This window comes from Schistocerca americana, chromosome 9 (genome assembly GCF_021461395.2).
Source record: "Schistocerca americana isolate TAMUIC-IGC-003095 chromosome 9, iqSchAmer2.1, whole genome shotgun sequence".
Classification (NCBI taxonomy): Eukaryota; Metazoa; Arthropoda; class Insecta; order Orthoptera; family Acrididae; genus Schistocerca; species Schistocerca americana.
Genome location: NC_060127.1, coordinates 134,688,928 through 134,711,245, shown reverse-complemented (window position 1 = coordinate 134,711,245; position 22,318 = coordinate 134,688,928). Strand labels below are relative to the sequence as shown.

At 42.7% G+C, this 22,318-nt stretch overlaps 1 protein-coding gene across 2 annotated transcripts in view; it reads right to left on the bottom strand.

The window, feature by feature from the left end:
- The window catches only part of LOC124550982 (4-coumarate--CoA ligase 2-like), a 272,580-nt gene that overhangs the window by 204,302 nt on the left and 45,960 nt on the right, over window positions 1–22,318 (bottom strand). The window contains exon 1 of one of the 2 annotated variants that reach the window (XM_047125803.1): window positions 8,561–8,674. The exons of the other annotated variant lie outside the window; for it this stretch is intronic. The gene's annotated coding sequence lies outside the window, so the exon portion shown is untranslated. Of the gene's footprint in view, window positions 1–8,560; window positions 8,675–22,318 lie in introns of those variants that run through there. 2 annotated transcript variants of the gene reach the window in all.

Below are 22,318 nucleotides of genomic sequence, written 5' to 3'. Positions count from 1 at the left end.
TTATTGATTAATGAACAGGGTTGTTATTTGTATATATTATGCATCGCTTGGCTGCTATGCTTTTTCACTGATGTCATATTTTTTAATTATGTGCCTGCTGTGCTTATTTATTTAAATTATAATTGTCACCTGATATATTGTGCTGATGTGTTTAGGTATGTAAGTTACACTTTGTCATTTATCTGCTTGCGCCTTCATGTTTACTTATTAAGATGACATATGAACATTTATTTGCTTATGCTGATATGATGCTAATGACCTGTTTATTACGTAAGATATATGTTTACTGCTATGCGTATGGATTACATATTTACACATTTCTGTTTTGTTGCCATAACTGCTCTTTAATTTGGTGTATAGAAATGCTGATATACTGTGTATGAACATAGAGTTTAGGTCACACTACTGTATTAATTATAGATTGTTCGCTTGGCAGAGCCTCGTTGTAGGAATTGTGCTGCATCCACTTGTTGACATTCTGTTCTTTACTGGTCTATTTACTCGCTATTGCTTGTTTTGCTTACGCTCAGTGCCTTATATTTTTAAGATAAGAAAATTCACTGCTATAATTCGACGAACGACATTAGTACAAGAAAGTCATTGAAGTCACATGAGCTGAGGTTTTATGGAAGCTGTATAAATTTATGCAAATAGGAAGGAGGCTAACGACATGACAGACCGAAACTAGGTTTAGACCATTGACAATTATTACACTGCATTTTTCGTGAGCAATTGAAATAGGAAGTGACACTTGACACAAAAAATACTCCACATGTTTGCTTCTGCTATGATTCTTGAAGTGGTGTACACACTGTGAAATATTATGATCATTCACACTCCGTAATCGTACTTAATTACTGAGAGTTATTCGAACTAAGTCTGTTAGAGGTCAGGTATGCATTTCTTTTATTTAATGATGGACAAGGAACCAAAATGTATCTTATAATTTATAATGAGTAGAAGATTGGGCTCAGATGGATTACACAGAGGTTGTGTGTTGACAATGTGTCTTCGGATTGTATGGGATGCTGAATTGAAGTTGCATTAGGATTTTATCTGTACTTGTTCGAGGAGACTGACTAGAGGAAAGAGTTGTGTTGGAAGTGAAATGATATTGGTGCTGAGGTTTATATTTATCGACGTATTATTGAGGTATTGAGAGTATATTAAGTTGTTGATTATTGGAGTTTTTGTGGACAAGAGGTAAGGTAAATGATATTGATGATAAGACGTATTGAAGAGGTATTAGTGACGTATTGAGATTATGTGATGCAGATGATTATTGGAGTTTTGGTGTATAAGAGGCAAAGTAAGTGAGGAGCATATTTTTTTTTTGTTGTTGGTCTTATGGAACAAGGAGGATGAAGATAGCAGACTAGAACACTAAAATAGAAGGAAGATGGTCTATACACACACTTTGTTAAATAACTAAGCAGTATATACTTTTTTTTGGAGAGGAAGTAATTGCATATCGTGGCTCACTGACAGTTGTTCAGCAACAGTACATTTGATCTGGCTTTGCAAACATTGGTCTTGACATGATGACTATGACGTTGACTTAACTATTATTGACTGTTATACATTGCTGCCAGTACTACTTGATACACATGATGAACATCAGATTTTGACAGAATTACATTTACACAATTAACACTATTCAGTTACACAGTAGTACTTAATGTGGATGAGAGATGAATGAGTGTGTTCTGTGTGTTTTCCTTTCCTAATACTAACCACCTACCTCCTAAATATTATTTTATTTGTTGGTAGTGGCTTGCACTGACACCCATAAATATTATAGGTTTACTGGTATTTGTGTATTGTAATAGTTAATAGGACAATTATCTGATATCATTTATGTGTTTGTTATGATTTGTATGTTTAGTGTAAAAGCACTGTATGTGCATTCAAACTATTGTTCATGCCTGAACTGTCTGATTAGTGAAGATAAATATTCTGAACTGTTACCTGCACTTTTCAACATGATGTGTGACATTTGGTCGTGTTTAATTTCTGCTGATGAACTGTGTGATCAGTGATTGTAAAAAAAAAAATATGGACTGTTACTTGTACCTTTCCTTCATGATTGGTGCCACTAGGACATGTTTAATTTCTGCTCATAAACTCTGATGAACAGTGTGATCAGTGTTAGTGAATTTTGTGGAACTGCTTCTGCTGAGAGATGTGACTTTTTGGTGTCTGCACCTGCTCAACATTGCTGGGTGCCTCTGATGGACTGCTTCTACTGAACTAATGTGACTTGTTGCTGTGTGTACCCCTGCAACTTTACTGGGTGCAACTAATGGACTACTCCTACTGAAATGATATCACTTGTTGGTGTCTGCACCTGCTCGCAACATTGCTGGGTGCAACTAATGGACTGCTTCTGCTGAAATGATGTCACTTGTTGGTGTCTGCACCTGCTCAACATTGCTGGGTGCAACTGATGGACTACTCCTACTGAAATGATATCACTTGTTGGTGTCTGCACCTGCTCTCAACATTGCTGGGTGCAACTGATGGACTACTCCTACTGAAATGATATCACTTGTTGGTGTCTGCACCTGCTCTCAACATTGCTGGGTGCAACTGATAGACTGTTTTTACTGAAATGAAGCCACTTGTTGCTGTCTGCACCTACTCAACATCGCTGGGTGCAACTGATGAACTGTTTCTACTGAAATGAAGTCACTTGTTGCTGTCTGTACCTGCTAAACTTTACTGGGTGCAACTGATGGACTGCTTCTACTGAAAAGATGTCACCTGTTAGTGTCTTTTTTTTTGTACAAACTAATCATTGAAAACATTTTATGTGAACTTTTGTATAAACTGATTTTTTGTATATTGTGTAAACTATTATGTAAAGTCACATGCATGAAAAGAAGTTGTATTGCTTACTGTATTTCATATATTAGGTTAGTAAAAGGTCAGTGCAAAGCCAAAAAAAAAAATTTTAACTAATTATGTTATATTTAGGTATTAATATTATCTTTTACTTTGTCTGTATTTTTCTGGACGAATTTGGTGGTATTTTCACCGCCAATGCTGGCAAAAATACCATCAAATTCTGGCCTGTGGAGGAGGGGCATATGAAAGGTGGCTACACTGTGCCACTGCGCCAGAGAGTGCGCCAAAGAGTACTATTAAGCCGCCTCCACAGTGCGTGTTACGAGATCGTAGAAGTCAGTGCTTGTTGTGACATTGGAGAGGACAGTGTGTGTTAAGAACTCATAGAGACAGTGTGTGCGTGGGCAGAGCTCGTGGTTGTTGTGAAGTTGGAGCAAGATGTTGTAGTAAAGAGTGTAGTTCCATGTCCTATGCAGTTATTTGATGGGAGAGATAGCAGATGTTATTGTAATGAGTGCATTTCGTCAATATATATGAAGGTAAAATTTATAATGTTCCTTTATTAGTTGTGTATCTGAAATAATGTGTCACTACAGGTTCAGTCAACAAAGCATCTGGCTCGTGTTCTTGTATTAGAGTGAATTTTGGTTTTCTTGCGTAATTATAGTTTTTCTAAATTTCTTTTGTCACGTCAGTATAATTGGTATCAAAATTCTTGTCTTGTTGGAAAAGAACCGTGCCAGATGTGGGCGTTGAGTCACACTCCCACATACAGAACAGTTACATTTGTGCTTGGATTTTGTAGGTTTTATAGTTGCTGGGGACTTAATTAATTAACTGTGTTTATGAAAATTTTCTTACATTGTTCTTAGCAGTCAGATAGCGTAATAATACTAGTCAGGGCCAACCGTTTACGAGACTTACGTAATCGGACATACAGCAACTAAAAAATATTTTCAATCATATATTTAATTAAGCCCCCATGCAACATCAACAGCTAGGGTAGAGCATACTAAGTTTTTGGGTGTGCATATAGATGACTCTAATTGGAAAATTCATATTTTGGATCTCCTTAAGCGACTAGGTTCAGTAACTTTTGCAATCATAATAATTGCTAATTTTGAGGATACAGAAATTAGCAAGGTAACATACTTTGCATACTTTCACTCTCTGATGTCATACGGTAATTTTGAGGTAACTCAACACTTAGGCAAAAAGTATTCACTGCTCAAAAGAAAATGGATCCAAAACGGTAATATCATCTTTCGGTTCATAGTTATTTAGCACAGCTTCTAGAATTCTCATTGTTAAGAAACTGTTGTATTGTTGACGTGCTTACTCTGAGCATATAAAAATTATTTTAAGTTATTTCAGAAAAAAATCAGTTCCTTCTGCTGCCGTCTGTCTAACCGGATTAGTTGTAAGACTAGAGTCATATATGAAAAGCACCAAGTTTGCTTGATGTAAGTTAAATGGAAGGCCATTCACGTATATAAAATAGACGTGAAGCCCATTATTGTATTGCACAATTGCTGAAAGGTAGTAAGTATCCGAGAAGACGATCACGAAACGTTTTAAAGTCGAACGATCACATAAAGCTAATTATAGGAAAAGCTGATGTTGGACTGAGATCTATTGTAAGAGTCCTCAGGAAGTGTAGTCCACTAATGAAGGGGGTAGCTTACAAAACCCACAATCGTGCATTACCTGAGTATTGTTCGTCTGTCTGGGACGCTTAACAGATAGGGTAGTCAAAGGAAATATAGAAGAACCAAAGAAAGGGTGAATGGTCTTTCAGACCATGATGCACAAATTTTAACACTAAAAGGCTTTTGTACTCAAACAAATCTTGCATATAATTACAAACTATGTAGGAAAGTTAATACAACAGCAATAGAGAGTTTTTTAAACCTTGTCAAGGAACAAGAGTGGCAGAATGTTTATAGTGCCGATAACGTAGGTGATAAATATAATGCTTTCCTTAACACATTTATAGCGCTCTTTGAGAGTTGATTTCTATTAGAACGTTCTAAACGGGGTACCAGCAGTAATAGGCAGCCCGAATGGCTGACTAGTGGGGTAAGGATATCACCTAGAACAAAGTGGAAATTATATCAAAATGTTAGAGGTAGTCACAGTAGCCCATTACAAACAGTACTGTAAGCTGCTTAAAAATGTTATTAGGAAGGCAAAGTGTATTTGGTATGCAAATAGAATAGCTAATTCACAGGATAAAATTAAAACCATATGGTCAGTTGTGAAGCAAGTGGCTGGTCAGCAGCACAAGGTCGACGATGTAAAGTCAGTTCGTATTAAAAATATTTCTGTTACTGATAAATCAGGTATATGTACAGTACTTAACAAACATTTTCTGAGCATTGGTGGTGAATTAAATAAAAATTTAGTTTCTACCGGAAATCATTTAACTTTCTTGTCAAATGCCTTTCCGAGATTGACGTCTGAAATACACGTCTGTGATACAGACAAGGAGGGGATTGAGTCAATAATTAAATCACTGAAGACTAAGGATTCTCATGGATAAGATGGAGTGCCTAGCAGATTATTAAAGTACTGTGCTGCACATGTTAGCCCTGTATTTAGCCATATTCGTAATTTTTCCTTTAGGAATGGTCTGTTTCCTGAACGATTAAAGTACTCAGTAGTAAAGCCGCTTTATAAAAAGGGAGAAAAGGATAATGTAGACAATTTTAGACCTATTTCTATGCTATCAGTTTTTGCTAAAGTTGTTGAGAAGGCTGTGTATGTAAGGATAATTGATCATTTAATATCACACGATTTGCTATCAAATGTACAGTTTTGTTTTAGAAGCCGTTTGACAACTGAAAATGCTATATTCTCTTTTCTCTGTGAAGTACTGGATGGGTTAAACAAAAGGTTTTGAACGCTAGGCATATTTTTTGATTTAACTAAAGCGTTTGATTGTGTTGATCACAAGATATTGCTCCAGAAGTTGGACCATTACGGAATACGGGGAATAGCTCACAATTGGTTCACCTCTTACTTTAGCAAGACAGAAAAATGACATTATTCACAATGTTGAGAATGGATGTGATGTGGGGTCTGAGTGGGATACAATCATGTGGAGGGGGTGGGGGGGGGGGCAGGGATCAATGTTGGGACCACTCCTGTTCCTTATTTACACAAACGATATGCCCTCTAGTATTATCGGTAACTCTAAAATATTTCTGTTTACTGATGTAGTAGTAAGCGATGTTGTTTGCAGCATTGACCCACTTTAAAATAGTGCAGTTCATCACCTAAATTCACGGCTTGTAGAAGGTAAACTAACGCTAAATCGCAGTAAGAGTCAGTTTTTACAGTTTCTAACATACAATTCAATAAAACCTGACCTTTTAATTTCACATAACGGACATTGAACCGTTCAAATTTCTACTTGTTCAGATAGATAGTAAACTGTCGTGGAAAGCCCACGTTCAGGATCTTGATCAAAGACTTAATGCTGCCATTTTTACTACTCGAATGGCATCTGAAGTGAGTGATCAAAAAATGGTTCAAATGGCTCTGAGCACTATGGGACTTAACATCTGAGGTCATCAGTCCCCTAGGCTTAGGTTTAAGTAGTTCTAACTAAGCTAAGGACATCACACACATCCATGCCCAAAGCAGGATTCGAACCTGTGACCTTAGCAGTAGCGTGGTTCCGGACTGAAGCGCCTGGGACCGCTCGGCCACAACGACCGGCGAAGTGAGCGATCGTTCGACACGAAAATTTGTCTACTTTGCTTATTTTCATTCGCCTATGTCGTATGGTATTATATTTTGGGATAACTCTTCCCATTCTAAAAGTATGTATTTGGCTCAGAAACGGGCTGTTCGGACATTAAGTGGTGTAAGTTCACGAACCTCTTGTCGACTCTATTCACGAGTCTGGGTATTTTGACATTGGCCTCTCAATATATATATATATATATATATATATATATATATATATATATATATATATATATATATATATTAGCTTATTCTCAAGAATAAGCAGCTTTGAGTCAGTTAATACTCGGCAGAAATCAAACCTGCATTTGGATCGGTCTTCCTTAACACTTGTGCAGAAAGGTGTGCAGGATACTGCTGCATATATTTTGAATAATCTACCGCTCGAATTCAAAAATCTTTGCAGTAATACACTGAAGAGTTTCCTCATAGGTCACTTTTGTCGAGGACTTCCTTGAAAAATTAAGCTGATTCTTGTTGTGGTGTTTATTGCTTTTACTTAAACTTACGGATTGACTTTTTTCGGATTCATAAAGATTTTATTTTTATCTGTTATTAGTTTTACGTTGCCGCCCGGAGTGGCCGGGCGGTTCTAGGCGCTTCAGTCTGGAACTGCGCGACCGCTACGGTCGCAGGTTCGAATCCTGCCTCGGACATGGATGTGTGTGATGTCCTTAGGTTTAGTTAGGTTTAGGTAGTTCTAAGTTCTAGGGGACTGATGACCTCAGATGTTAAATCTCATAGTGCTCAGAGCCATTTGAACCATTTTTTGAGCTTTCGTGTTGTAATTTCATGTACTGACGAGTTCCATGACCTTGGAGATTTTCTCCTCAGTATGGTCCTACGGAACTTGACGTGCAAGCAAATAAATAAGTAAATGACAGCACGTTTCGTCACAGATTCGTTTAGTAGGCGCGAAAGCGTCACGGAGTTGCTTAGCCACGTCCACTCAAAGGTGCTACACGAAGAGGCTCGTGCAGCACTTTTGGTTTAGAGTTACAATTCCCAGAACGTAAATTTCTAGAAGAGTCAACTGATATATTACTTTCTGCCACGTATATGCCGCGGAAAAACCACGAAGTTTACATCAGAGAGATTGCAGAGTGCAGGAATATATGCCAAGCTCGGTTTTGCGACATATCTTTCTCAACTAGAACAGGAAAGGAAGAAGATAGTACCCCAAGCCACATACCATAAATGGTCTGCATAGTATAGACCAGACGTAGATGTAGGGAATAGTAGCGGGCCCAAAATTGAGTCCTGTGCAAACCAACCTGCGAATTTCTTTTCTCCACAGTCAGCTAAATTTTCTTTACTTTTTGAATAATTTAGGACCAGTTCTTGCATTCTTCTGTTAAGAGGATGCTTTTGTCGATTTGACTGACTCCGAGTAGACCAAATGTGCTTTAAATTGTTTCAAAAAAGTATTGACAGTTCCTTATGTTGCTGTCTATCTAAGCTCATCAATTATGGCACTAGTGTTGTCTGCAAGGAGTACCAACTCTGATATATATCAAGTGGAAGATCGTCCACATAACTAAAGTAATACATAATAGCGATCCAAAAACTGGAATTTGAGGGACTCTATTTGTGATTTTTTCCCCTCCCTGGTCACCAAACTCTTCTCTCATTTCAGAGTTGTTCAAATGGCTCTGAGCACTATGCGACTTAACTTCTGAGGTCATCAGTCGCCTAGGACTTAGAACTACTTAAACCTAACTAACCTAAGGACATCGCATACATCCATGCCCGAGGCACGATTCGAACCTGCGACCGTAGCAGTCGCTCGGTTCCAGACTGTAGCGCCTAGAACCGCTCGACCACTCCGGCCGGCCTCTGAGTTGCTCAACGTCACATTTTACACACTTTCTGTTTTTTAAGAATTTGGTTTTTTCGGTTTGATCTGCTCTGAGCAGACAAGAAAGAAAAAGAAGACAAACATTGAAGACTGAATACTTACAAACACTATCGCCTAGACAGCGCAGGAGGGTTGCCAGTAAGAAGTACGGGCGGTATACGGATGTCACGGCCAAAGGCGTTTCGCTTCACGGCGCACGAGGAACAGAGCGATCCGCAACCTGGACGTCGAACACACCAACTGCGCACGAGGGCCAAGACGAACTGTGTGTGGGACATCGCGTGTCATGACCGGCAATTACAGTAATCGCTTCCGCAGGAATTTGCTTTGAACGCACGGAGGTCAGCCGCAGCCTAGGAAAACACGAATTGCCGGAGGCAGTCGTTACGTATCCGCTACTCAGCTGCTGTCCACAAAGGACGGGGCAGTGCCTGAGGCCAGGGGTCTTACGGACAGAGCACGGCAGGCTATCGAAATAGTTAATGAGGCATCGACAGCTAGAGCAGCATGAAACACGTCTCATTGGTAGAGGTAATTCTCTGGCAACAAAGACAATGCATAAGCATGGTACGCCACATGTAGAATATCGCCATCACCCATACTTGCTCGTACTCTAGAGGGCGCGATTGTCAACATCAGGAAGACATGAAGTTTTCATTATCAACTCCAAAAAGGAATTATGTAAGTGTTCACCGACAATGCGACACACTTTTTCTCATCGACGGAGGACATGGCGGGAGACCTTGGTCATAGAAGTCTGCATTTTGGCTGTTCGGGAACACCTCTGGGTCGAAAATCACCATGTCTTCACGTGACAAACACTTGCCACCCAATGATTTCTTCATTCGAGGAAAGAAGGACAAGTCAGTGGGTGAAATATCAGTAGGGGATAGGTGGAGTGGAGGGGGGGCAAAAAATTGATAGCCCAAAGAAGCAGCGGTGTGACCTGCGGCATTGTCGTGGAGCAAAATCACTCCTTGGGACAAATTCCTCCGACCCTCCGCCTTGACTGCCTCCTGGTTACCTCTTGGAATGCAACGTTTATAACGTGATTAACATTAGGTAAACAAACGAAAATTTAGTTACTGAAGTGTATGATGAACTTTAAACAATATTCAGTATGTAGTATGTAACGCGACTTCTTTTGATAACCCAGTGTTGCAGAAATGATCCTCAGGAAATCTCATAAAATTTGGTTAATTAATTATGACAGAAATTTTAGCTTATGAAACCTATCACGAGTTTGACAGACTATTTTGTATTACAATTTGGTCATGGTGGGCCGCTACGTTCTTAGTCTACGCAATGTGAATTACGAGGTCCGACCTCAGCAGGCGAAAACGACGAAAACATGGGCCACGGGCAATAGTATCGAGATAGCAAAAGGGTTAAATTGGTTTTACAAAACTGTAATATCCGTGGATGCGACATACAACAGCACACTTTAAAAATCCGTGTAATTTAAACTATTCCACACGTAATAACGTTGTGTGAATAGGTCCTCCCGTCGGGTAGACTGTTCGCCGGGTGCAAGTCTTTCGATTTGACGCCACTTCGGCGACTTGCGCGTCGATGGGGATGAAATAATGATGATTAGGACAACACAACACCCAGTCCCTGAGCGGAGAAAATCTCCGACCCAGCCGGGAATCGAACCCGGGCCCTTAGGATTGACAGTCTGTCGCACTGACCACTTTTTTTTCTTTTTTTTAAATTTTGTTCGTTGTTGATCGTTGTGTTTGATCGTTGCGGACGTCGCAAGACATCCTGTTCAAGTTCGGTGATTGATCCTTCCACTCAGTTTTTTATTACAGAGGCCAACCGGCTCTCTGACCGAACACGCTGAGCTACCGTGCCAGCGTCTCAGCTACCGGGGCGGACATTCCACACATGAACTCGATACTTGGCTTATTACACACTATACAGGGCATACCATAAATGTTGCGACAAACTTCGAGGGGTTGTAGACTGTGTCTTAAGGAACAAATCGAGAATACGAACCCGAGTCTGGAAACGTCATCCAACGACGCTACAGAGTCTCGAAGTCATAGACACTGAAAAACACTGGAGATTTTAGAGAGTTCCATGAGAAAAATAAACTGCAGATGGAAACCCGTGTCCGAAAGCGTCATCCACCAACAGAGCATCGCATTCATAGAAGACTGGGTGGGCCTTTCTATGCAGCAGGTAGCTCCATCTTCTCCGTTGGCGATCGTTATGAGTCGCCTACGGTCCGTCAGCGAAGGGGCGGAATGGCGCAGCACACCTTCTTCAGGGGGTGCTCCATAGTGGCAGGCGCCGGTGAACTTCGACGCTCTGTAGCGCCGTTAGATGAAGTTTCTGGACACGGGTTCCTATCCTCAATTTGTTCGTCAAGTCATCCACTACAACCCCTTGAAGTTCGTTGTAACATTTCTCGGACACCCTGTATAGCACTGAAAGGCCTAAATGGGAACAAGGGCCCTACAGCACGCTATTGAGATACTTGGGAGAGGCTGCCATGACAAAATTATTCAATCTGGTATGCAAGATACTTGTGACATGCAAAATATCCTTAGATTTAACCCGGCGTGAATGAGGTGAGAAACTGTTACACCAGCTATGAGGTGGGTACGAGATACCTGAAACTCTGATGACGAATTTTTGCTTCTGTAATCGTGTAGCAAGTAATTTTTTACTTGCGATATTAATAATGGTGTCCATTAAACGAGATGAGTAAGTAAAATACTATGTTTAAGACATAGTACCTTTTTCTTTGGGTGAAATAATGAAATGTCTATAGTTTCTCTGAAAATGAACAAGTTTCAGAAGTCAAACATTTTTTCGTACAAAATTCGAACAAAATTACAGTCTCTTTGATTAATTAACATAATGATATCATCTTCTAATTATAAAACAGGAAAAAAATCGGTCTCATGAGCTCAATTAGCGCAGCACTGACATTACACCTACAAATCAGCGCATTCTCCGCACATAAAAATCGTGTGCTCCATACATATTGACTTGTCACACTTCGAACAAAAATGTTTCGTTTTCCTGTCCTTTTTTTTCAGCACAGTCACCACATCTGACATATCTACCAGTTTTTTTTACCTGCTTTTGAAGTTTTTCCCAGTTGATCAGCAATCCTCTTTCTGGGAGACGTAGTTTTTCTTGTCTAATGAGGAGACTGTCATTCATCAGATTCAAACCTAAATTACGAGAGAAATCTCGGCGCTTCATACGTGTTTTGTCACCTTTGTTATTTTCTCCGTAGACTGTGAAGGCATTTATGGCAGACATATTGAGTATACCATAAAAAATTGTCATAGGCCAACGTTTGCTGTTGCGGGCAACATCATAAGTGGCACCCAATTCATCTGCGACAACGACACCGACTTTATTTGCATTGTAATAAGTAATCATTTCCGGTTGTCTTTTATCACCTGTGGATTGGTCTATGTTCCCATCATGATGTAAACTTGACATAGCCAGCACAACTTCATTTTTTTTTTTTAGGTACGTAGGACACTAGTGTAACGTCATTCTGGAACCCAGCTTGAGAATTACATACTTCTCTTCCTTTTCTGAAAATCTCAGGTAAACGTGTCTTGTTTTTACGAACTGTGCCGGCAGAAGTGAATGAATGTTCTTTCAAGAGATGGATTATAAGGGGGTAACTAGTTAACTAATTATCGAACGTCAAATTCCTGTTTGTTTTCGTTACTGGCTCCAGTAAACGGTTTATATCATATGCTTCATTACTAAGCTGGTAAGGTCCTGGTGGTTGTTTTCCCGAATATACTTCCAGTTTGAGCATATAGAATGTCTTAGCATCTACAAGAGCATATATTTTTACGCTGTATTTGGCTGGTTTGTTTGGCATTTGTACACGGAAAGGACATCTCCCTCGGAAAGATAACAGCATCGAATCAATAGTAAGGTCCTCAGACGGCATATAGTGTTGTTGAATATTTTCAACGAAATTATCAAAAATATCTCTTACAGCAGCCAGGCTGTCAGTCTTTTTTCTTTCGTTCCAGATGTCCTTATCATCGAATCTCAAACAATTTTGGAGAAAGTAAAACCTCTCCAGTGGCATTGTAGTCCGAAAGATTGCAACTCCAGTGCAATATGTACGCCACAAATCGTTCAAGTTTTTCTATTTGAGCGCTTTACGCCCGCTATATACAAAAATCCCATAAATGCCTTCAAATCCTCCAAAGCTGCTCTTTATTTTATGGATATCTTCCCCTGATATTTCTTATTTGATTATTTGTATGTGTAAGCATAGTATTCAACGTACCGTTTGTTATAAAAAGACTCCAGCACTCAGTCTCTGTTTTGGCATGTTTTGCAGCACCTTTTACGCCTGTAGAATTGGTAATAATATTCTCTGAACGAATGCGAACACTTTGGCTAGGACAATTCTTCATATTTGGACGTATAAAATATTCGACGTACCTCAGGTGACTGACTAGGAGCCGCTAACGTAGATTTTGGCTCTTCAGAATCGTACAAAATACTCTCTTGCTCCGAATCATTTTCTTCACTTCTTTGAGAAACTTTGTCAATCTCTTCTTCGCTCTCCGAGCCACAGGAACTAGCATTTGAACAGTATTCTAAAACGTCTTCTAGTAGTTCTTGTAGCCGACGTTCATTTTCTTCATAAGACATCTTGAGAAATATAAAATCTAAAAATAAATCAGAGAATGCTATAAATAACTATACAGGGCTATTACAAATGATTGAAGCGATTTCATAAATTCACTGTAGCTCCATTCATTGACATATGGTCACGACACACTACAGATACGTAGAAAAACTCATAAAGTTTTGTTCGGCTGAAGCCGCACTTCAGATTTCTGCCGCCAGAGCGCTCGAGAGCGCAGTGAGACAAAATGGCGACAGGAGCCGAGAAAGCGTATGTCGTGCTTGAAATGCACTCACATCAGTCAGTCATAACAGTGCAACGACACTTCAGGACGAAGTTCAACAAAGATCCATCAACTGCTAACTCCATTCGGCGATGGTATGCGCAGTTTAAAGCTTCTGGATGCCTCTGTAAGGGGAAATCAACGGGTCGGCCTGCAGTGAGCGAAGAAACAGTTGAACGCGTGCGGGCAAGTTTCACACGTAGCCCGTGGAAGTCGACGAATAAAGCAAGCAGGGAGCTAAACGTACCACAGCCGACGGTTTGGAAAATCTTACGGAAAAGGCTAAAGCAGAAGCCTTACCGTTTACAATTGCTACAAGCCCTGACACCCGATGACAAAGTCAAACGCTTTGAATTTTCGGCGCGGTTGCAACAGCTCATGGAAGTGGATGCGTTCAGTGCGAAACTTGTTTTCAGTGATGAAGCAACATTTTTTCTTAATGGTGAAGTGAATAGACACAATGTGCGGATCTGGGCGGTAGAGAATCCTCGCGCATTCGTGCAGCAAATTCGCAATTCACCAAAAGTTAACGTGTTTTGTGCAATCTCACGGTTTAAAGTTTACGGCCCCTTTTTCTTCTGCGAAAAAAACGTTACAGAACACGTGTATCTGGACATGCTGGAAAATTGGCTCATGCCACAACTGGAGACCGACAGCACCGACTTCATCTTTCAACAGGATGGTGCTCCACCGCACTTCCATCATGATGTTCGGCATTTCTTAAACAGGAGATTGGAAAACCGATGGATCGGTCGTGGTGGAGATCATGATCAGCAATTCATGTCATGTCATGGCCCCCATGCGATTTCTTTCTGTGGGGTTATGTGAAAGATTCAGTGTTTAAACCTCCTCTACCAAGAAACGTGCCAGAACTGCGAGCTCGCATCAACGATGCTTTCGAACTCATTGATGGGGACATGCTGCGCCGAGTGTGGGAGGAACTTGATTATCGGCTTGATGTCTGCCGAATCACTAAAGGGGCACATATCGAACATTTGTGAATGCCTAAAAAAACTTTTTGAGTTTTTGTATGTGTGTGCAAAGCATTGTGAAAATATCTCAAATATAAAGTTATTGTCGAGCTGTGAAATCGCTTCAATCATTTGTAATAACCCTGTATATCTCAGAAACTTGTTGACAGCTCGGAAATGTAACACCGACTACGAGGTCAGGTGTGACGTACCCTAACCACCTTTGCATAGGTGTATCTCCCTCTGACGATGGTGCAACAATAAACTCAACACTGCATCCTGCCCCCCTCTCCCTTACCTCCAGCTACTGTGACAGCAAGATTTGTGTGGCAATGACGTTCAACAATCAGCGCCTCAAAATACCTTGGGTATGACATACCCGACCTCACTCACGCCGTTAAGGAAGAACGTAACAATTCCAGTTCCAGACAAGACGAACAGAAACCATCAGTTTCATACATCACAGTTGGAAAATACTGACACGAATTATTTAGAAAGGAATGGAACAACCGGCAGAGGCCGGCCTTCAGGAAGATCAGTTTGTGTTTTGGAGAAATGTAGGAACACATGAGGCAACACCGACACTGCAAATTATTTCAGAAGACAGCTTAAAGAAAGGAAAACCTACGTTCCGAACATTTGTAGACTTACAGAAAGCTTTTCAAAAAGATGATTGGTTTACTCGCTTTGAAATTCTGAAGGTAGGGGGGATAAAAATGCAAGAACCGAAATATTATTTATAACTTGTGCAGAAACCAGATTGCATCTGTAACAAAATGGTTCAAATGGCTCTGAGCACTATGGGACTTAACATCTGAGGCCATCAGTCCCCTAGAACTTAGAACTACTTAAACCTAACTAACTTAAGGACATCACCCACATCCATGCCCGAGGCAGGATTCGAACCTGCGACCGTAGCAGCCGCGCGGTTCCAGACTGAAGCGCCTATAACCGCCTGGCCACATCGGCCGGCCACCTGTAACAGATGGAGGACATGAGAAGGAAGGCGTGGTTGAGAGTGGATGAGACAGGGTTGTAGCCTGTCACAGTGCTATCTCATCTGTACAATGAGCGAGCTGCGAAGCAAACCAAGAAGAAATTTGGAAAGGGGATTAAAGTTCAGGGAGAAGAAAGAAAAACTTTGCAGTTTGCCGACGTCATTCTGTCAGAGGCGGTTAAGGAGACGGAAGAGCAGCTCAACGGAACTGATAATGTCTTGAAGTCAGGTTATGTAACGAATATCAATCAAAGTAAAACGAGGATCATTGAATGTAATCGAATTAATTAGGTGATGCTGAAGGAGTTACATTAGGAAATGAGACACGAGCAGTGAATGACTTTTGTTATTTCACCAGGAAAAGAACTCTTGATGAATGAAGGAGAGAAGATACGAAAGACGCAGACTGGCATTTAATTTGGGACATAGTGGAATATTCCTACTTCAGCGCCAATAGTTTCATGAAGTCCCGCTACACATGGCATCTGTAACGGAGATGCGTTCTAAGCAGTGAGCTGTCATTGATTTTCTTTTGGTTGAAAATCATAGCATCGCAGATATACACAGGAGCTTGCAGAATGTCTGCGCAGACATGGCTATGAACGAAAGCACGCTGAGTCGTTGGGCGAGGCGTCTGCCATCATCGTAACAAGGTCGCTCAAACCTCTCAGATATCACACCCGCCGGCCAGCCCAAAGCAGCTGTGACACTTGCAATGTTGGGACTTGTGGACAGTCTCATTCGAGGTGATCGACGCATCACAATCAGAAACCTTGGTATTCAACTGTACCTCTTTGATGGCAGTGCTGACACAGTCGTCCACCAGTTGGGGCACTCAATGTTCTGTTCCCGCTTGGTGTTTCGCCATCTAACCGGAAACCATAAAGACCAGCGAAGTGCTATGTGTGCGGAATTGCTTGCGCGTTGCGAGCCGTTCTTTGTCGAACATAGTCACACGCGATGAAACACGAGTTCATCGGACCGGAAACAAAACGGCAGTCCATGGGGTGGCGCCACACACCTCTGCTCCGAAGAAAAAATTTAAAGCCGCTCCTTCGGCCGGTAAAGTTATGGCGACCGTCTTCTGGGACTCTGAAGGGATTATTCTGTCTGGTGTCCTCCCTCATGGGGCAACGATCAACTCTGGTGTGTACTGCGCTGTCCTGAGGAACGTCTTCAAGCGTGTCTGTCGCCACAAAAATAGAAACGAACTTCTCCTTCTCCATAACAATGCAAGGCCTCACACAAGCCTGTGCATCCGAGAGGAGCTCAGAGACTTCACTGGCCTGTTCTTCATCATCCATCCTACAGCCCGGATTTCGCACCTTCCGTCTTCTATCAGTTTGCCTCAGTGGAAATGCACTCCACGGCAAGCAGTACGTGGATGAAACTTCCTGGCAGATTAAAACTATGTGCCGGACCGAGACTGTTGGTAGAGCACTTGCCCGCGAAAGGCAAAGGTCCCGAGTTCGAGTCTCAGTCCGGCACACAGTTTTAATCTGTCAGGAAGTTTCGTATCAGCGCACACTCCGCTGCAGAGTGAAAATCTCATTCCAGTACGTGGACGATGAGAGGTTATTGATGCAGCAAGACATTAGCTTCGATGTCGACCAATAAAGTGGTAGCTTGCAGGCATACAAGCCCTCCTAGTAAGGTGGCGTAAGGCTGTCGCACGAATGGAGATTATGTTGAAAAATGGGGTTTTGTAGCCAAAAGAGAGGGGAATAATATGCTGCACTGGAATCCCGAATAAAACCAACCTGCTTTCAGAAAAAAAGTGTTGCATTACTTATTGAACGTCCCAGGAACTGTTTTTTTTTTTTAATTGTCCAGAGTGTAGCCTGATACGGAAGTGAAATGTAAGCGATAAACAGTTCAGGAAGAAGAGAACAGAAGGTTTTGAAATGTTGTGCTACAGAAGAATGCTAGAGAGTAGATGGGTAGTTCGAATAACAAATGAATGGGATAGAGGGGAAGAAAATATGACACAACTTGTCAAACAGTCAGGATCGGTTGATAGGACATCAAGGAATTGTCTGTTTGGTAATGGAAGCTAGCGTCAGGGATAAAAATTGTAGGAGTAGTACGCAGCTCGAATGCAGTAAGCAGGTTCGTAGGAACGTAGGTTGCGGTAGTTGCACACAGATGAAGACGCTTGCAGAGGACAGATTAGGAAGGACAATTCTATCAAACCCATCTTTGGGCTGAATACCACAACAACAGCAATCAAAAATTAAAAAAAAAATCTCATCGATTCTGTATCCGTGCTCACCGTATAATTAACTTCTTGCTCCTATTTGCCTTGTTACTGGCAGAGAGCAGTAGCTGGCACTAATATGAGAGGCGACAGTCGGGTGCAGCTAAACGACGTGCAGCTCGCGAGGTGGTAGCGTGTGGGGACGTTGTCTGACCATCAGGGGACACAGAAACCCCTGCTGTTCACTCCTGTCAACGAAGGAAAATTAGGGGGGAAAATCGTCGAGTCGCAAATTTTTTATACAGCGGCAGGATTACGTGTCATGAACAACATACTAAAAATCCCCACAAGTGGGCTGTGGACGTCGGGGAAAGGTTGGCGGGCATATACACTATGTGATCAAAAGTATCCGGACACCCCCAAAAACATACTTTTTCATATTACGTCATTGTGCTGCCACCTACTGCCAGGTACTCCCTATCAGCTACCTCAGTAGTCATTAGACATCATGAAAGAGCCGAATGGGGCGCTCCGCAGAACTCACGGACTTTGAACGCGGTCAGGTGATAGGGTGTCACCTGCGTCATACGTCTGTACGCGAGATTTCCACGCTCCTAAACATCCCTAGGTCCACTGTTTTCAATGTGATAGTGAAGTGGAAACTGTTGACTGACAGAGACCGCCCGACAGTTGAAGAGGGTCGTAATGTGTAATAGTCAGACATTTATCCAGACCATCACACAGGAATTCCACACTGCATCAGGATCCACTGCAAGTACTAGGACAGTTAGGTGCGAGGTGAGAAAACTTGCATTTCGTGGTGGAGCGGCTGCTCATAAGCCACACATCACGCCGGTAAATTCCAAACGACGCCTCGCTTGGTGTAAGGAGCGTAAATATTGAACAGTGGAAAAACGTTGTGCGGACTGACGAATCACGGTACACAATGTGGCGATCCGATGGCAGGGTGTGGGTATGGCGAAGGCCCAGTGAACATCTGGCAGCGTGTGTAGCGCCAACAGTAAAAATTCGGAGGTGGTGGTGTTACGGTGTGGTCGTGTTTTTCACGGAGGGGGCTTGCACCCCTTGTTGTTTTGCGTGGCACTATCAGAGCACAGGCCTACATTGATGTTTTAAGCACCTTCTTGCTTTCCACTGTTGAAGAGCAATTCGGGCATGGTGGCTGCATCTTTGAACACGATCGAGCACTCGTTAATGCGCGGCCTGGGGCGGAGTGGTTCCACGACAATAACATCCCTGTAACGGACTGGCCTGCACAGAGTCCTGATCTGAATCCTATAGAAGACGTTTGGGATGTTTTGGAACGGCGACTTCGTGCCAGGCCTCACCGACCAACATCGATACCTCTTCTCAGTGCAGCACTCCGTAAAGAATGGGCTGCCATTCCCCAAGAAACCTTCCAGCACCTGATGGAACGTATGCCTGCGAGAGTGGAAGCTGTCACCAAGGATAAGTGTGGGCCAACGCTATATTGAATTCCAGGGTTACCGATGGAGGGCGCCAAGCGTCCGGATACTTTTGATCATATAGTGTGTTACTTTTTTCTGTTTTACATGTATAACTCAACCTGCGGCTTCTAGCGAAAGTGTGCCCCGGTATAAGATTAAACTACATTACATATCCCACAAAAAGAGCTCCTATTCATTTTTCTCTAGGACCTAATGGTTTCTGTGCTGTGGAACAATCTCAGATTATTAGCAGTGGTGTTTTAATGGTATAAAATACTGTTTACTCTTAAATGAAGTGGGTTATGGACAAATATTAAATGTGTTTGCACATGTATGTGCAGTGTAGCCTATTAAGCGATTCTTTGTGTTCTGGGAGTGGAAGTTGGTAGTGTTGGTAGAGGGCAGAAGGGCGAAGGAAGGTAGGCCACCGGGCTATAGGCGTGCTCTTCCACCTTCCATAGATCTGCAGACTGAAGAACAGACACTTGATTGCTCGCTCGACCTAGACCTGTACATCACAAGAAGTAACTACAGGGTGTTTCACAAAGTTATACCTACACTCTACACTGCGCCTCATCAACCCTAACGATGCAGTGCACAGACATGCCCATGTATGTTCATTTTCCACAAAGTGCGTGAACACTATATGGGACACGGATCTCAGTTACTAATAATACTAACCCAAGAAATGTATATTTGTGTAAATCTCTGCAGACTGGTCTTAGTCATCACTGTAGCGTTTTTCCAGGAAAGACAGTTTTCCCCACAATGAGCGCTGCACGCTTCTCAGTTGACATACAGACAACACCTCCCTCGCATTTCATGTCCAGTTCTGTTATACGAGTAGACGAAATAGCTTCACTGAGCACGTGTTTATACAGGGTGTAAAGCGCTTAAGTAGCGATATTTCCATGGTGGCTGAGAATGATGTACTAAACAACATTACATCGCTGTAAATACATACAGAGTGTGTAAAAGTGTGTAAGTGATGTAACAACTGGGCATCAAAATGAAAGCAGACAGATGCACACTAACACAAAGAAGCTCCCCATCCTGTTGTAAGGCAGCACCCAACATTATACTAGAAATAGTGATGTAACTTCCAGAAAACCATCTGAAGATGAACCTGAAAAGGTCCTAAAACCCTGAAAAGGTCCTAAAACCAGTTCATGAAATAATAAATAACTATTCAAAAAAAAATTACTGAGTGCAGTTTTATGTATCTACACTCCTGGAAATTGAAATAAGAACACCGTGAATTCATTGTCCCAGGAAGGGGAAACTTTATTGACACATTCCTGGGGTCAGATACATCACATGATCACACTGACAGAACCACAGGCACATAGACACAGGCAACAGAGCATGCACAATGTCAGCACTAGTACAGTGTATATCCACCTTTCGCAGCAATGCAGGCTGCTATTCTCCCATGGAGACGATCGTAGAGATGCTGGATGTAGTCCTGTGGAACGGCTTGCCATGCCATTTCCACCTGGCGCCTCAGTTGGACCAGCGTTCGTGCTGGACGTGCAGACCACGTGAGACGACGCTTCATCCAGTCCCAAACATGCTCAATGGGGGACAGATCCGGAGATCTTGCTGGCCAGGGTAGTTGACTTACACCTTCTAGAGCACGTTGGGTGGCACGGGATTCATGCGGACGTGCATTGTCCTGTTGGAACAGCAAGTTCCCTTGCCGGTCTAGGAATGGTAGAACGATGGGTTCGATGACGGTTTGGATGTACCGTGCACTATTCAGTATCCCCTCGACGATCACCAGTGGTGTACGGCCAGTGTAGGAGATCGCTCCCCACACCATGATGCCGGGTGTTGGCCCTGTGTGCCTCGGTCGTATGCAGTCCTGATTGTGGCGTTCACCTGCACGGCTCCAAACACGCATACGACCATCATTGCCACCAAGGCAGAAGTGACTCTCATCGCTGAAGACGACACGTCTCCATTCGTCCCTCCATTCACGCCTGTCGCGACACCACTGGAGGCGGGCTGCACGATGTTGGGGCGTGAGCGGAAGACGGCCTAACGGTGTGCGGGACCGTAGCCCAGATTCATGGAGACGGTTGCGAATGGTCCTCGCCGATACCCCGGGAGCAACAGTGTCCCTAATTTGCTGGGAAGTGGCGGTGCGGTCCCCTACGGCACTGCGTAGGATCCTACGGTCTTGGCGTGCATCCGTGCGTCGCTGCGGTCCGGTCCCAGGTCGACGGGCACGTGCACCTTCCGCCGACCACTGGCGACAACATCGATGTACTGTGGAGACCTCACGCCCCACGTGTTGAGCAATTCAGCGGTACGTCCACCCGGCCTCCCGCATGCCCACTATACGCCCTCGCTCAAAGTCCGTCAACTGCACATACGGTTCACGTCCACGCTGTCGCGGCATGCTACCAGTGTTAAAGACTGCGATGGAGCTCCGTATGCCACGGCAAACTGGCTGACACTGACGGCGGCGGTGCACAAATGCTGCGCAGCTAGCGCCATTCGACGGCCAACACCGCGGTTCCTGGTGTGTCCGGTGTGCCGTGCGTGTGATCATTGCTTGTACAGCCCTCTCGCAGTGTCCGGAGCAAGTATGGTGGGTCTGACACACCGGTGTCAATGTGTTCTTTTTTCCATTTCCAGGAGTGTACATTCAATTAACAGTTAGGTTAGGTTAGTGTTTTTCTAACGTCCCGTCGACAACGAGGTCATTAGAGATGGAGCACAAGCTCGGGTTAGGGAAGGATGGGGAAGGAAATCAGCCGTGCCCTATCAAAGGAACCATCCCTGCATTTGCCTGAAACGATTTAGGGAAATCACGGAAAACCTAAATCAGGATGGCTGGAGACGCAATTAACAGTGATGGGTTGTAAAATATTCATAATGGATAAGCTTAACATTACATCAGTTTTTTTAGGTATTGTAGCTATTGTAAGTTGTATGTTTTTCAGTTGGATAGTAACTCCAAATGAATGTTTTAAAACCAAGCCATTAATATTTATTTTCTGTTGGACAGCAGTACAGGTGTTGAAGTACGGACGCGTAGGAACAAAACGGTCAATCTGTACTAGCAGACATTGTCAACTTATCGATGTAGTTATGACTGTACAGAAAACATCAGTTCGTAAAGTTTTTGACGTGCCGCAGAGAAAAAAGAGCTAACACACCGATGTGTATACATAATAAGGTACACATGTAAATAAATCTACACTTCTACCCATTACACCCTGTATAGTGGAGTTACATTAACTTTGAAATAATCGTTTGACATTGTTGGCCGGGAGGCCCCATTCGGGGGAGTTTGGCCACT